We start from the raw sequence: 17,547 nt of genomic DNA on the forward strand, positions 1-17,547 counted from the left end.
GGAAAAACAATAGCACTTTCTATCAATGTTGCCACAGACAATGGTGTAGCTTTGCTAGTCATGTGACCCCGAGCTCTGCTAGAGGTTATTCGAAACTCCACTCTCACTCTCACTCTTTCCAGTCCGTACCGCGGCTCGAAGCGCTAAAAGCAGCGGTTCATTGTCCTCTAGGGTTGCTGTGCAGGAACTAATAGAGTTAAGCTGGTCCACTCCAGTGTCAGTTGTCATGGCGACCAAGGTCATTGCATCCACGCTCGGATTTACACTTGTAAAAGATATGATGAGCACAACCGCTGGTGAAGAGGATGAGGGTCCTTTCTGCGGGAGTGCCTCCGGTACTGCGTAAAATATAGAATGTGAAAGGAAAAGTATGACGTCTTAGGACTCTTGGGTGTCTGACAGAGAATATTTTTGTTTGCACCTGCAGTAAATAGGATGTGAGGTATCTCTATCGATTTAAATGTGCCCTTCTTTGTTCTCTTCAGAAGACTGAGCCTCAATAATTGCCTGTGCTGATGACATCTGGGACTCCTGAAAATTATTCCATCAAGAGTTACGCAACTCACGAGATTTCCACCGCAACTGATTTGTTTTGGGGTTGTTTTCCGATGGGTGCGAACAATGCCTTTAATTAGTTTTACTATATTTGGTGTTCTTGGATCCGTAGGGAATCAAGCCCTTGACGACAGCGCTAAGTGAGCGAGACCTGATCGAGAACGCGTCCCGCTCCTTTCGGATGAACCGTGTGTTCTTCGCCTTTGCTGCGGAAAAACTGGAACAGCTGTCGGCACAGCCAATGCACTTTCAGCCTGACTTGTGCTCGCCTCACTTGAGGATTTTCAAATTAAATATTAAAAAAACGTAGGAAACCGCAGACAAAACAGCCGAATGTCATTTTTAAGCCGTGAGATCACACGCATTAAAGCGCACGACCACACGCTTGGGGCCTGATCTACTAAAGGTTTGGCTGTGCTAAAAGACGTGTAAACTTGACAGCGCACGCAAATAACTCGTCTGTTTTTATGCGGAACATGTGCTGATCATCGGGATAGTAGGAGGAGGAGATGCAAATGTAATCATTGAGCGCTCGCAATGGGATTTATCAAGGCTGAAACTGTTTTGCGTCCATATTTAGCACATTTGGAGATCTTGCCCCATGTGGAAGAGTTCAAGTACCTCGGAGTCTTGTTCACGAGTGAGTGAAGAGTGGATCGTGAGATCGACAGGCGGATCGGTGCGGCGTCTTCAGTAATGCGGACGCTGTATCGATCCGTTGTGGTGAAGAAGGAGCTGAGCCGGAAGGCATCCATCCATCTTCTTCCGCTTATCCGAGGTCGGGTCGCGGGGGCAGCAGCCTAAGCAGGGAAGCCCAGACTTCCCTCTCCCCAGCCACTTCGTCCAGCTCTTCCTGTGGGACCCCGAGGCGTTCCCAGGCCAGTCGGGAGACATAGTCTTCCCAACGTGTCCTGGGTCTTCCCCGCGGCCTCCTACCGGTCGGACGTGCCCTAAACACCTCCCTGGGAGGCGTTCGGGTGGCATCCTGACCAGATGCCCGAACCACCTCATCTGGCTCCTCTCGATGTGGAGGAGCAGCGGCTTTACTTTGAGCTCCCCCCGGATGGCAGAGCTTCTCACCCTATCTCTAAGGGAGAGCCCCGCCACCCGGCGGAGGAAACTCATTTCGGCCGCTTGTACCCGTGATCTTGTCCTTTCGGTCATAACCCAAAGCTCATGACCATAGGTGAGGATGGGAACGTAGATCGATCCGCCTGTCGATCTCACGATCCACTCTTCCCTCACTCGTGAACAAGACTCCGAGGTACTTAAACTCCTCCACTTGGGGCAAGATCTCCTCCCCAACCCGGAGATGGCACTCCACCCTTTTCCGGGCGAGAACCATAGACTCTGACTTGGAGGTGCTGATTCTCATCCCGGTCGCTTCACACTCGGCTGCGAACCGATCCAGTGAGAGCTGAAGATCCTGGCCAGATGAAGCCATCAGGACCACATCATCTGCAAAAAGCAGAGACCTAATCCTGCAGCCACCAAACCAGATCCCCTCAACGCCTTGACTCCGCCTAGAAATTCTGTCCATAAAAGTTATGAACAGAATCGGTGACAAAGGGCAGCCTTGGCGGAGTCCAACCCTCACTGGAAACGTGTCCGACTTACTGCCGGCAATGCGGACCAAGCTCTGGCACTGCCGGAAGGCAAAGCTCTCAATTTACCGGTCGATCTACGTTCCCATCCTCACCTATGGTCATGAGCTTTGGGTTATGACCGAAAGGACAAGATCACGGGTGCAAGCGGCTGAAATGAGTTTCCTCCGCCGGGTGGCGCGGCTCTCGCTTAGAGATAGGGTGAGACGCTCTGTCATCCGGGGGGGAGCTCAAAGTAAATCCGCTGCTCCTCCACATCAGGAGGAGCCAGATGAGGTGGTTCGAGCATCTGGTCAGGATGCCAACCAAACGCCTCACTAGGGAGGTGTTTAGGGCACGTCCGACCGGTAGGAGGCCACGGAGAAGAACCAGGAAACGTTGGGAAGACTATGTTAGAGTTAGTTAGAGATGCTACCTCAGTAGAAGCATTTAAGTCCCATCTTAAAACTCATTTGTATACTCTAGCCTTTAAATAGACCCCCCTTATTAGACCAGTTGATCTGCCGTTTCTGTTTCTTTCTCCTCTGCTCCCCCCTCTCCCTTGTGGAGGGGGAGACACAAAGGTCCGGTGGCCATGGATGAAGTGCTGGCTGTCCAGAGTCGGGACCCGGGGTGGACCGCTCGCCTGTGCATCGGTTGGGAACATCTCTGCGCTGCTGACCCGTCTCCGCTCGGGATGGTTTCCTGCTGGCCCCACTATGGACTGGACTCTTACTCTTATGTTGGATCCACTATGGACTGGACTCTCATAATATTATGTCAGACCCACTCAACATCCATTGCATTCGGTCTCCCCTAGAAGGGGGGGGTTACCCACATATGCGGTCCTCTCCAAGGTTTCTCATAGTCATTCACATCGACGTCCCACCGGGGTGAGTTTTTCCTTTCCCTTATGTGGGCTCTGTACCGAGGATGTCGTTGTGGCTTGTGCAGCCCTTTGAGACACTTGTGATTTAGGGCTATATAAATAAACATTGATTGATTGATTGATATGTCTCCCGGCTGGCCTGGGAACGCCTCGGGATCCCCCGGGAGGAGCTGGACGAAGTGGCTGGGGAGAGGGAAGTCTGGGCTTCTCTGCTTAGGCTCCCGCGACCCGACCTCGGATAAGCGGAAGAAAATGGATGGATGGATAGATGGAATGTACGTGCAAACTGACACAGTTAGGAACAACCGGTCTGAAGGAGGCGATTGTTGCAATATGACGATGGGGATAGAGAATCATCGCATCGTCAGAAATAAAAATATTACAATTCATTAAAAAAACGTAAGAATCACAAAAAAAAACTTCTTGCAACAAGCCTTTTCTGATATTCCAATCATTCCAGCGCACCATAGCAGTAGGGCTGGACGATTATGGCAAAAATATTAATCACAATTAGGGATGTCTGATAATGGCTTTTTGCTGATATCCGATATTCCGATATTGTCCAACTCTTTAATTACCGATACCGATATCAACCGATATATACAGTCGTGGAATTAACACATTATTATGCCTAAATTGGACAACCAGGTATGGTGAAGATAAGGTACTTCTAAAAAAAATAATAAAATAAAATAAGATAAATAAATCAAAAACATTTTCTTGAATAAAAAAAGAAAGTAAAACAATATAAAAACAGTTACATAGAAACTAGTAATTAATGAAAATTAATAAAATTAACTGTTAAAGGTTAGTACTATTAGTGGACCAGCAGCACGCACAATCATGTGTGCTTACGGACTGTATCCCTTGCAGACTGTATTGATATATATTGATATATAATGTAGGAACCAGAATATTAATAACAGAAAGAAATAACCCTTTTGTGTGAATGAGTGTGAATGAGTGTAAATTATTTTGATTGACTTGATTAATCACCGATAATACCGCGATGATTCATTCATTTAAAGCAACTAGGGCCAAAACTCACTAATTTTACTATATTCACTATATTTATGTCAGTTTCCGTGATATTCTGCGTTTAACACGGGACTCCGTTTTATTAGCCAATTCTGTGACTCCGTCCGCTGTTACGTGAACACGGAAATCATGTGCCTTACTTTTTTGTTGAGTTTACTGGTTGTTGATTAGGCATACTGGCGCTGAGTCAAATAAAAAGTAGCCACCATGGTCAGATCTCAAACTTCTGGTAGACGTGGTTTTTTTTTTTCACTCATCCTTTCTTCACTCATCCGTTTCAGCGTCTAAGAGTCTGTGAGAAGCCGTAATCGAAATCGAAATCATAATTTGATTAATTGCACGGCCCCACGCGGCAGCGAGTGCCAGCGTCTCCCAGAGGTTAGGTTCCGTTGTCGGTCGCCCCGCAGGGGCGCTCTAAATTCCCCAGAAACGGTGGTAGAGATTGTAGTTGTGTGCCGCATGTTTCAACACATTGCAAAACACCACGGGTTGGCACAATAATGGAGAGGAGAAGCCGGTAGTACACACACCCCTCTCCTGCCTGGAGAGGATACCAGGTGGCCACGGTTAATTTCTGGAGAGGATACCAGTCTGGGTGAGGTGTTAGCTGACCGGACATGAGACCCGAGATGGACCACTCTTCTATGCAAAAGCTGTCGACATCCCTGAGCTTGGTCGAAGATACACTCCCCCCATGACTATCTGTTGGTTTCCCAATGGACTAGACCAATGGTTCTGAACCTTTTTTCAGTGATGTACCCCCTTTTTTAATTCAAGTACCCCCTAATCAGAGCAAAGCATTTTTGGTTGAAAAAAAGAGATACAGAAGTAAAATACAGCACTATGTCATCAGTTTCTGATACATTAAATTGTATAACAGTGCAAAATATTGCTGATTTGTAGTGGTCTTTCTTGAACTATTTGGAAAAAAAGATATACAAATAACTAAAAACTTGTTGAAAAATAAACAAGTGATTCAATTATAAATAAAGATTTCTACACATAGAAGTAATCATCAACTTAAAGTGCCCTCTTTGGGGATTGTAATAGAGATCCACCTGGTTACATGAACTTAATTCTAAACATTTCTTCACAAAAAAAGAAATCTTTAACATCAATATTTATGGAACATGTCCACAAAAAAGCTAGCGGTCAACACTGAATATTGCATTGTTGCATTTCTTTTCACCGTTCTTTTTGACAGACATTTTAGTGAGGGTCAAAACATCATGGCATGGGGGAAACTCTGGGTTTATGGTAATGAATGGAATAGCCTACTTGAATTGATGTTCAGTTTATGAACTTACATTCATTTTTTGTTGAAGTATTATTCAATAAATATATTTATAAAGGATTTTTGAATTGTTGCTATTTTTAGAATATTTAAAAAAAATCTCACGTACCCCTTGGCATACCTTCAAGTACCCCCAGGGGTACGCGTACCCCCATTTGAGAACCACTGGACTAGACAACCACTTTATCTATGAATTTAACAATTAACTAAATAATTGAACGACATCCATTGCAGACTGAGGTCACCCTGTAAGGGTGGTCCCTACATTTGAGATCGCTTTTCAAAGGTTTCTTCTTGTTCCCCAACTGGGGTTTTTTTGAGTTTTTTTCTTGCCTGGATGTGGGTTTATATCAAGGAATGTTGTGAGTTTGTGAAGACCTTTGAGGGCCATATGAATAAAATGTCATTGATTAATTCAAATAGGGCATTCTACACCACTTCTGCAATCGTTAAAAATAGCCCTAGGAGATCAGCCGCACCACGTCTCTAGTTTATAGTTTGCACATACTATTTAGCACTTGTCTGGGATCTAAGTGGATCAGGCCCTTTGGTGTTTTGCAGAACAATATCAGAGCGGTGACTGCAGGGCAATGGAAGTTGACGAAAACTCATGTGATCAAATGTGATTCTCAAAAAACCAACTCAGAGGCGGTCGGTCTGTACCATCTGTTTGGTGCAGTTGTCGGTGAGTAAAAGAGAGGTTGGAGGCAAAGTCTGAGTCAAAGGCATTCTGGATCTCGTTCTTAAATATAAGCACGTCAACATGTAAAAGCAGTATCGGGATCGCCAAGCAGCTGGAATCACCCGCTTCAAAGGCGTTAAAGATGAAAGTATGGGATGTACTTTGGAATTCAGCAGCCTGTGCGGAATGGCACTCCGTTCTCCATGCTGTTAAGTAGGTGCACTCCGCCACCATTTTATCAATTTCTACCCGAGTCTTTTTCTGCCAGCAAATAGTTAGCAAACTAGCCAGAATTGACTGCACCATCTGCTGGTTGCAGCCAAGTAGTGACTTATTACGCCCTAATTGCTGCAAAAGCACAGACACTTCGGTCTACGGAACAATACGCCGCATTGATCGCATCACGACAACAAGGGCCTCCTGTAGTTACAACTCTGCATATGATTGTTGGCCATGGTAGAGAGACTAAGTGACTCGGGGCAGCAATGATACTGCTGCACAAAAGTGGAAACCCTAGAACAGGGTTGTCCAAACTACAGCCCGCGAGACGTCGTGAGTTTGACAAGGAATCTTGCCCGCAGGGAGTTTGCGTTTTCTATAATGTCGCCATCTAGTGGACAACGCGAGTAATTCAGGTCAATGACATTCAATCATTGACTGTGCAGCATTCACTTATATGACCCAATGCAAACAACCTTCCCTAGTCATGGTGCAAAAAATAAAAACCAAACCAGAAACAACCAATACAAAATGTCGACAGACATGGTCACGCATAACACAACCTGCTCACTGAACTTTGTGGACATTATAAAAAACGTCCATGCATCATAAAAAAATCAAAATAACACCTATTTAAATCCATTAAAAAGCATGATGGGTAAAAATTAGAGATGTCCGATAATATCGGCCTGCCGATATTATCGGCCGATAAATGCGTTAAAATGTAATATCGGAAATTATCGGTATCGGTTTTTTTTGTGTTTTTTTTATTAAATCAACATAAAAAACACAAGATACACTTACAATCAGTGCACCAACCCAGAAAACCTCCCTCCCCCATTTACACTCACTCACACAAAAGGGTTGTTTCTTTCTGTTATTAATATTCTATATATCAATATATATCAATACAGTCTGCAAGGGATACAGTCCGTAAGCACACATGATTGTGCGTGCTGCTGGTCCACTAATAGTACTAACCTTTAACAGTTAATTTTACTCATTTTCATTAATTACTAGTTTCTATGTAACTATTTTTATATTGTTTTACTTTCTTTTTTATTCAAGAAAATGTTTTTAATTTATTTATCTTATTTTATTAATTAAAAAAAAAAAGTACCTTATCTTCACCATACCTGGTTGTCCAAATTAGGCATAATAATGTGTTAATTCCACGACTGCATATATCGGTTGATATCGGTATCGGTTGATATCGGTATCGGTAATTAAAGAGTTGGACAATATCGGAATATCGGCAAAAAGCCATTATCGGACATCCCTAGTAAAAATACAAAAGACTCCATATTTGGCACATTTTAGCTGCTTGATATTTCTGATTGACTACAAAACTTTAAGGTGGTTGTCACATAAGTAAACAAGGTAGAAGTCAAACTTTAACATACTCTTAATATCCAATTATATTAATTGTTAATTATATATCCATTATGTTAATTTAATATGTACACATATACACTACATTGCCAAAAGTATTTGGCCACCTGCCTTGACTCACATATGAACTTGAAGTGCCATCCCATTCCTAACCCATAGGGTTCAATATGATGTCGGTCCACCTTTCGCAGCTATTACAGCTTCAACTCTTCTGGGAAGTCTGTCCACAAGGTTGCATAGTGTGTTTATAGGAATATTCGACCATTCTTCCAAAAGCGCATTAGTGAGGCTCTCAGTCTCCGTTGTAATTCATACCAAAAGTGTTCTATCGGGTTCAGGTCAGGACTCTGTGCAGGCCAGTCAAGTTCATCCACACCAGACTCTGTCGTCTATGTCTTTATGGACCTACGGAAGTGGCTCATTATGTTTGGCTCCCCAGCTGTCAAGGCACTAGGAAAAGTTCCGGCTTTTGTCAATGGAAAAGCAACGGCAGCAAGTGCTGCCTTGACAAACCAAAAGATGGCCAACCACAGCTAAAAATACGATACAAACATTTGTATGGTCGACGATGGATAAAGTTCTGGATAGCTTTTTAATGTATTTTGTGTGGTAGTTAGGACTGGGTACTGTTTACATTTTAACCGATATTGAATCAGTGCTGGTGCTTCGACTTATAAAAAAAAAAGAAAAACACACAATGCCATTTTTCAATGCCAACAAAGCAATTGACTCAAAAAACGCTCCAACCTAAGTAGTTTCCAGAAAAGCGCTAGCTTGATGCTAACATACATTGTCTTTGCTATTGACATGCTACTGATTAGCATTAACAATTTTACATGTCAACACCTCTGAAACATGATGCATGTTATATAAATAAAACAGCTGGTGTGGAATAACTCCAATACTTACAGTATTAACACTTTTTAGGGCACAACAAATACCAAAACACATCATAAACTATACACTACTGCTATATAACGTCTGGGACATGAGACTGTAATTGCAAATGAGATTAAAAATAAAACAAGATATAACAAATGGGCACTTTTAAAAAGAAACACACTTTTTATGATATCTCATCACATTCCAGTTGCTTCTCTGTCAAACACACCATCAGCAGCTTTACAATTTTTTCATGGATAAATGTCCTCTATTTGGAAATATTCTCTATGGTGCAGATTAGCAGTGATACACTCGAACTGTGTCATCAAGTTAGCTCACTACACACACTATGTTATGTTTTTGATGATTTCTTTCCTTAATTCAGCTAATAAAATCTGCTTCTTCTCCTCAGCACTGTCCTTCACACCCACTTTCATCCGTCCCATGGTTGGAAAACAAATGCGTGCCGGATCTTACGGGGGTTTAAATGGCAGGGATCCTTGTGGCGTTGTGTTTTTCCAACTGTTCCGCCAAGGGCGCGAACCATAGTTGCTGTCATGAAAGGCGAGGGTTCTGACTACTGAGCTAAAAGCCCGGGCTATTAACTTGATAGCCAGCATTGCTCTTGAAGTGGGGTTTACTAAGCCACACTGGCCGGCCTCCCTTACACTCACCACCCTAAACCTTGCTCTCATCCGGGTCACGGCACCAAAAACAATAATGTATACATCATGTCATATATTGTCGCAAGAGGCTCCAATATATATCGCGATGTAGACTTTAGGCCATATCGCATTTGTCTGTTCACTAGCATTTACATTCTTCTTATAAAACAGAGCGGCAAATTTATGGAATTTTCTTCGCCGACGGCCACAATGCAAAGTTTTCCGGAAAAAGTGTGTTATTGTTTGTGCCGTGGCGCCATCTTTTGGACGAGTTTGCTCACCGCAGTTGCTGCAGCGCCCTTCCATTTAGTGCTCTCAACCGGAAGTACAAGTGCCGCTCCATATTTTAGCCGTCCGTAGCGTTTCTACTCGTATGGATTCGTCATTCATCACTCCAAGCAACGTTTGTGAGTTTTACAATATAACTAAAACATTTCTTACTTACTACCCAGCAGGCAAAAGACATTGAGAACTTTTTGACTTAGGTTCTGACGTTGAGAAACTCAAATTTAACGTTGGAACAACATGCTTTTAAACGTTTAATCAATGTCGGTTTGTGATGTAGGTTTGACCATTGAATGTTGGTCATTTCCTAACCAATATTCCACAACACAAATACAACGTTGAAACATGTTTTTTGACGATGTTTGTTCAATGTCAGGTTGTGACGTTGAATTGACCATTGGAATTAGATATTTTCCCAACAAACAACATGGATCCAACGTTACAAAGCAACATTTTCTCACTTTACGAATACAACTAATTTGCAACGTTGTTTAGAAGTCAGTTTTAAAGGACACGTATGTGTAATCGACGTTGTATCAATGTTGTGTGCCTGTTGGGTGAACCGTCCCATGTGTGATGTCTGTAGAAATGTTTTCATGCATATTTTTACGTGCTATCATAATATAATGAAGCTAGCGACGTTAGCATAGCTATCATGCTAACATATTTACGAGTGTCTCTTTTTGTATTATTTCCGTCTCGCAAATTCCTCAGTAAAGTAACCAAAATGTCACCGTGGAGTTACTGAGTCTGTTTAGCTGATTGGAGAGCTCACATCCGCAGCTGGCGGGTCCCTGACGATGACTTCTGTTTTGTTTGATCAGCCGTTTTACTGCCGTGTCACAGACACCGTTTGGAAACAATTAAGGTACGTAAATAAATATTTACAAAATAATACATGGAGATGTCCGATAATGGCTTTTTTGCCAATATTCCGATATTGTCCAACTCTTAATTACCGATTCGGATATCAACCGATACCGATATATACAGTCGTGGAATTAACACATTATTATGCCTAATTTTGTTGTGATGCCCCGCTTGATGCATTAAACAATGTAACAAGGTTGGCCAAGGCGGGGTTGTGTATATTCATACCTGCCAACTTTTGAAATCAGAAAAACCTAGTAGCCAGGGTCCAGGGGCCGCAGGCCCCGGTAGGTCCAGGACAAAGTCCTGGTGGGGGGTTCAGGGCTTCGCCCCCCGACGCAAAATGATTATTAGCATTCAGACAGGTTAAAATGTTGCTAAAACCATCACTTTTCTATCAGTCACAGTGACTTTTCGAAACAAAAATATTACAGCAAAAATCATATGGGTCGATTGACATGTTTATTCTGTAAGCTAACTTCAATAGTTTGAAATTATTTTGACAGTTAATGCCAGTTATCCTGTCAACCTTTCACAAGACTTCAATTTGTTTATTGAAAGTATGAACAGTATAAACACTTTTTACAGTAAACAAATGGTAAAACAGTACTAAACAATTCCATTTAAAAAAAAATTGGTGTCATTATTAACTTTCTGTCCAAGCTTGTATAATCTACTGCCTTGTTCAATTGTAAAACATATTCTGTGCCTAAAATTCACATTTCTATCACAATGATCATACTGTAAACATGGTAAGCTAACTTCATTAAAATTAATAGTCCTGTCAATAGCATGGAATTACAATTCAAATGTAGTTTTTTTGTAAGCCTTTCAAAAGAATTCAAAATATGAAAAATTAATTTAAGCCATCAGACACTTGAAAAGTGGCACATCACATCTCTAATGTAATCATTTGAACTTTTCAACAGAAATAGCACTGCAAAGATATTAAGGACATACTTCTGTATTTTGGTAGTTATGCTGTCAACATTTAACAAGATTTCTTCAACTTGGACTTGAAAGCATAAATAGTATAAACACTTTTAACAGTATAACAGTACTAAACAATTCCAATAGATAACATTGGTGTCATTACCTTTTTGTGGCTAAAATCCAAATTTATTCTAGTCCATGCTCAATTATTGCCTCCGTAAATAAAACTTTGGCATTTATCACATCCAAAGAATCTGTTTGGGCGACGAAAAACTTTGAAAGTATTCCACTTGTATCGCTAGCAACGGCATTAAACTTGTGTTTTTTTGTCCCAACGTGGTCTTTTACATCGCTAATTCCTCCGTGTCCGATCGAAAAATCTTGTCTGCACAAGGTGCAATTCGCGTAGTTTTCACCCTTTTTGGAACGGATAATTATTCCCGGATAGGCTTTTGAATATTCTTCACGGAATGACTGCAGTTTTCTTTTCGGTTTAAGACTCGTATGCGATTTTTCTCCGGCTGATTCCATGATCGTTCGCTCGTTTGGAAACAATGGCCTCGTGCTTGGCAGCGGTGCTATAAATAGCCTCGCGCATGGCATTCGGAATGGCTCGATAGGAAGTTACGGGAAGCAGTGTCGATTGTCATTGTTGTTACGCGATTTCGTGAATAAAACTTAAAAAAAAAAAAAAAATTTAATTAATGAAAAACCGTATTTTTTATCACTGCAACCGTAACCCGGAATAGGTTGATGAAAACCGTACTAATTACGGGAAAACCGGAGTAGTTGGCAGGTATGTATATTGTAGCGTCCCGGAAGAGTTAGTGCTGCAAGGGGTTCTGGGTATTTGTTCTGTTGTGTTTATGTTGTGTTACGGTGCGGATGTTCTCCCGAAATGTGTTTGTCATTCTTGTTTGGTGTGGGTTCACAGTGTGGCGCATATTTGTAACAGTGTTAAAGTTGTTTATACGGCCACCCTCGGTGTGACCTGTATGGCCGTTGACCAAGTATGCTTTGCATTCACTTGTGTGTGTGAAAAGCCGCGGATACTATGTGATTGGGCCGGCACGCAAAGGCAGTGCCTTTAAGGTTTATTGGCGCTCTGTTTAAGGTTTATTGGCGCTCTGTACTTATCCCTACGTCCGTGTACCACTCCTTACAGCGGCATTTTAGTCATAAATTTACATTTTTGAAACCGATACCGATACTTTCCGATATTACATTTAATTAAAGCATTTATCGGCCGATAATATCGGCAGTCCGATATTATCGGACATCTCTAATGTAAAATAGTAAGAAACGTGAGTTAGAACAAAATATAAAATACAAGTAAAACATATCATGAAGATAAATATATATAGAACTAAAATAAATCTAGCATAACTAATAAGAAAAAAGTAAATGACTTTAATGAAATTCATAAATATTAAGTGAAAGCCAAATCAAAAACATGGTTCTTAAGCCTGCGCTTAAAAACATGAACATTCTCCCTAGCCCTGAGATCCTCCGGCAAGGTGTTAATAGAAAAATAGTCAAAGAAAGAGGCCATCTCGTGACTTTGTGTCCTGACTTTCGGAATGATTAGGACACAAGTCGAAGGTTCAAAGGGTAAAAGCAAATCGGAGAGATAAGATGGCCCAATACCATAAAAAAAAACCATTTATAAACCATAAGAAGAACCTTAGAATTGATCCTGAAACACTTGGGGAACCAATGCAGAGATTTTAAAACTGGTGTAATGTGAGCCCGCCTTCTGGTCTCTGTCAGGGCATGTGCCATCTCTAAAAAAAAAAAAAAATTCTTCCAAAATTTTGTGGGTGCGGCTTATATACCGGTGCGCTCTACAGTCCGGGAAATACGCTGATCAGAAACATCACAACAGACATTTTTGGAGTACTTATGTTGAATAAACCATGCCCTGGCATCCGAGAAACGCCGTCTGATGCTTTTATCCAAACACAGACTATTCAATTCATTCACACATGAATTATAGATCCATAATAGGCTGCTTTAGCGGCGTTGGGGGAATCCGACAAACAACACTTGTAGTGAGAGCACTAACCCGCCGAGCCATCCATACCAATTATCTGTGTCTGGGGTGGAGTCTGAATTCAATATTCAATTTACACAACCTAATCTCACATCAGAGATTCCGGCTGGAAGAAGAAGGAAAAAAAAAAGTGCTGCCGTGTGTGCGGAAAGTCATAAAAAAAAAAAAAAAACACACAAAAAAAAGGTGAAATGCATCAAAGTCAGGAAAAGAGGCGGTTTATGGATAAGTGAACGCGGCGCCGCAGGGGTGGGGGTCCATTGAGACACACTGAGGGGTGGAGGGGTTGAGAACTCCATTGAGCTCAGCCATGAGTGTGTGTGTGTGAGGGGGGGGTCAATATGTGAATGAACGCTTGCCATGGAGGTGAATTATGAATGAGCGGCACTCTGAGCGCCCATGGAGACAGCACACTCGCTCCTACAGTCACTGCTCCAGTCCTACAATCTCCATCCTGCCTTTCCCCTTCCGGTGCCCCCCCCTGTGGCATCTCATCTTTCTGGACATTGTTTCTTCATGTCCCCCTTCCATCCAGACCAGAGATTGTTGGACGGGAGTGATGACGGTACACACGTACTGACTGTCTGCACACACACACACACACACACACACATGCACACATGCCTTGCCTACTTTGTGTGGACCCACGTTTGGTTAGTAGGTTGTGAGGACCCCCCCTTTCCACTATAGCTAGAATGATGAAAAAAATATATCTAGCCCTCGATGGGAGTAGAGCAGGCCTGGGCAATTCATTTGACCCGGGGGGCCACATTTAGAGAAAAAAAATGTGTCTGGGGCCGGTACCGTATTTTTCGGACTATAAGTCGCAGTTTTTTTTTCATAGTTTGACCGGGCTCCAGTGCATACTTGCCAACCTTGAGACCTCTGATTTCGGGAGGTGGGGGCTGGGGGGTGTGGTTGGGGCGTGGTTAAGAGGGGAGGAGTATATTTACAGCTAGAATTCACCAACTGGATTATTTCATTCATATATATATATATATATATATATATATATATGTATGAAATACTTGACTTTCAGTGAATTCTAGCTATACATATATTGATTTATTTTATTATATATATAAATAAAAGAAATACTTGAATTTCAGTGTTCATTTATTGACACATATACACACACATAACACTCATCTACTCATTGTTGTACTTGAAAGTACATTGCAATACAATTCCGGGGCAATGGCACCTATCAAATACACAGTAATGAAAACACAGCTGTTCTACTAACTGTACTGTGTGTTATGAGAGTAGAGTATGTGTGTGTGTGGCCCTTTAATAGGTGACAGCATGTGAGGTGAGTGACGTCAGTGAGTGTGTGGGCGAGAGAAGAGAGGGAGCGGTAGCGTGAGTGCGGGGAGGGACTAGTTGGTTTTGTGTTGGATTGGCTGTGTGCAAGCAATCAATAAAGCAAGATTTGCAACTAATCGCTGGACTCATCATTCACCCTAAAGTCGTCCGCTGCGGAGACCCACTGCCGGGTAAGGTAAAAGGTGTTGCCCCGAGCATACATCGGCCCTGGAGAAGTGTCTCCACTGCGCTCTTCGACTATGGTCTCGTTCTTCTGCTTCGTCTCCTTGTGTGCGCACACTGGACTCGGGTCCGCATGGATCTGGAGGGGGCGTGGCCTCCAGCTCCGGCTGAATTCCGGGAGATTTTCCGGAGAAAATTTCTTCCGGGAGGTTTTCGGGAGAGGCGCTGAATTTCGGGAGTCTCCCGGAAAATCCGGGAGGGTCGGCAAGTATGCTCCAGTGCGACTTATATATGTTTTTTTCCTTCTTTATTATGCATTTTCGGCAGGTGCGACTTATACTCCGGTGCGACTTATACTCCGAAAAATACGGTATATCTATTTTTAGGAACACTAATACAAAACCTCACAATAATGCCTGATTGAATGCTAAAAACGTTATGACAGACCGCCTTAAAAAACTTAATGGAATTTTACATTTTTCTATTACGGATAAAACACTGAATATTGACAAAATATGAACGTCACACCCCCTTTCGGTCGACACATTTTACCATCAAGTGGAACGCAACAAAAATGCAACAAACAGTGAAATATGAACGCGAAGGGTACAAAATAAACCCTCCTACAATCTGATATATCTGATACATCACTAAGCTTTAGAACTTTGTTGTGAAAGTCTCCTTCCCTGTCTGTGGAAACGCTTCCCGCCCACACTGTTTGGTGCCTCGTCTGAGCTGCTGTGACGTAGATTACCATAGTCACTAGAGATGCGCGGATAGGCAATTATTTCATCCGCAACCGCATCAGAAAGTCGTCAACCATCCGCCATCCACCCGATGTAACATTTGACCAGAACCGCATCCGCCCGCACCCGCCCGTTGTTATATATCTAATATAGACGATGCAAGGCATTAGTGAGGTTATAAAGCTTTTGCCTGTTAAAGAAAGGAGACTGATCCAATGCAGCACAGACATTCGCGTGCCACGCTGTCACGGCCCAGACGCACACCAGTGCGCAATCATATGGGAGCCGCGCTGAGCGCACCTCCAAGCGCGTCTCGCTGCCGGCGACGGCCGGGTATGGGCCCGAGGCTCCACCGCCATCCATTTTCAGGGCTAGTTGATTCGGCAGGTGGGTTGTTACACACTCCTTAGCGGGTTCCGACTTACATGGCCACCGTCCTAGCTGCTGTCTATATCCACCAGGGTGAGCCCCACCCCTTTCGTGAGCGCACTGCGCGCGGAGTGACCCCTGTTACGCGCCCCCGGCAACAGGGGCGGCGGGCAGGTAAGCTGCGCGGGCGGAGCGCGCGGAGTGACCCCTGTTACGAGCCCCCGGCCACGGGGGTGGCGGGCAGGTAAGCTGCTTACCTGCTGCGCGTGACGCCGGCCGCGGCGAAGGCGGACGAGGCGGGGTGTCGGTGCGGTGGTGACCCTGGACGTGCGTCGGGCCCTTCTCGAGGATCGCCTCAGCTACGGCTCCCGGTGGGGCCCTCTCGGGGGAAGGGGCCTCGGTCCCGGACCCCGGCGAGGCGTCCCTTCTCCGCTCCGTAAAAGTGTCCATCTCTTCTTTTCTTTTTTCTTCTGTTGTGGCATATGCTGCAGGTGCCTGCTCGTTTTTCGTATGTGGGTAACATCATTTAACTATGTATATATATTTCCGAATTGGTTTAACTGCCACCCGCCTGAATCTATTTAAAATCTATTTTTTATTTTTTTCAACCGCCCGACCCGACCCGCGGATAAAATCTAATTTTTTTAAATTTCATCCGCCCGATCCGCGGATAATCCGCGGACTCCGCGGTTGTGCCCGCAAACCGCGCATCTCTAATAGTCACTAATTAGATGACCATCGTAACTAATTAGATTACCATAGTAACTGGTATATCATCCAAAAGTGCAGATTCCAACCATTGAAATACTTTGTATAGTTCAAGACTGCACATCATAATGGCAGCTACACTTTCCATCTTAAAAATCTAAAAAAAATATTTGGGAATGTCCGGCGGTGGGTGGGCCAGATTGAAAAGCTTAATGTGGCCCCCGGCCTTAATTTGCCCAGAGTCTGGAGTAGAGAGTTGCACTTTCAGAATACAAAACACACAAAGTAAAACAAAATATTGTACTTCTGTAGTTGTGAGGACCAGGCAAATGTCCTCACAAGTCAAAAAAAAGGTCCTCACAGCAAGGGCGGTTTGTCAAGTGTATGTCCACACAAGGATGGTGAGACAAGTGTACACACACACACACACACACACACACACACACACACACACACACACACACACACACACACACACACACTCACACACTCAGGTGGACACACACTTGCACACAAAGGCAAACAATCCTGCACGTGCAAAGGCAGGCGCACGCAGCCACTGTCACACACATTTTTCCCCCAGCTGTTCTGTTGGCCACAGTGTCTGTGTGTGTGTGTGTGTGTGTGTGTGTGTGTGTGTGTGTGTGTGTAATCCAATGTGCCATCATGCTCTCTCCTCTGTTGCTGTGCGTTTGATCAGATCTGCCTCCCCTCAACTTGTTTGCTGTCTGACAAACACACACACATGTATGAACACACACTTATGAACACACGCACACACACACACACAAAAAAGTGCCACAACTTATGAAGCTGCGTTTACTGTCAATCAAGCTTTGGGAGAGCTAAAAATGATTGCAAGGGCTTGCTTAGGTTGCTAAGGCAACGTCAAACTT

General features: G+C 43.4%; 1 protein-coding gene across 1 annotated transcript in view; it reads right to left on the bottom strand.

Annotated features, from left to right (window-relative positions):
* ches1 (checkpoint suppressor 1) overlaps positions 1 to 17,547 on the bottom strand; it is a 234,827-nt gene that overhangs the window by 216,622 nt on the left and 658 nt on the right. The gene's annotated exons all lie outside the window — the stretch shown is intronic.

This window comes from Nerophis lumbriciformis, linkage group LG26 (genome assembly GCF_033978685.3).
Source record: "Nerophis lumbriciformis linkage group LG26, RoL_Nlum_v2.1, whole genome shotgun sequence".
Lineage (NCBI taxonomy): Eukaryota > Metazoa > Chordata > Actinopteri > Syngnathiformes > Syngnathidae > Nerophis > Nerophis lumbriciformis.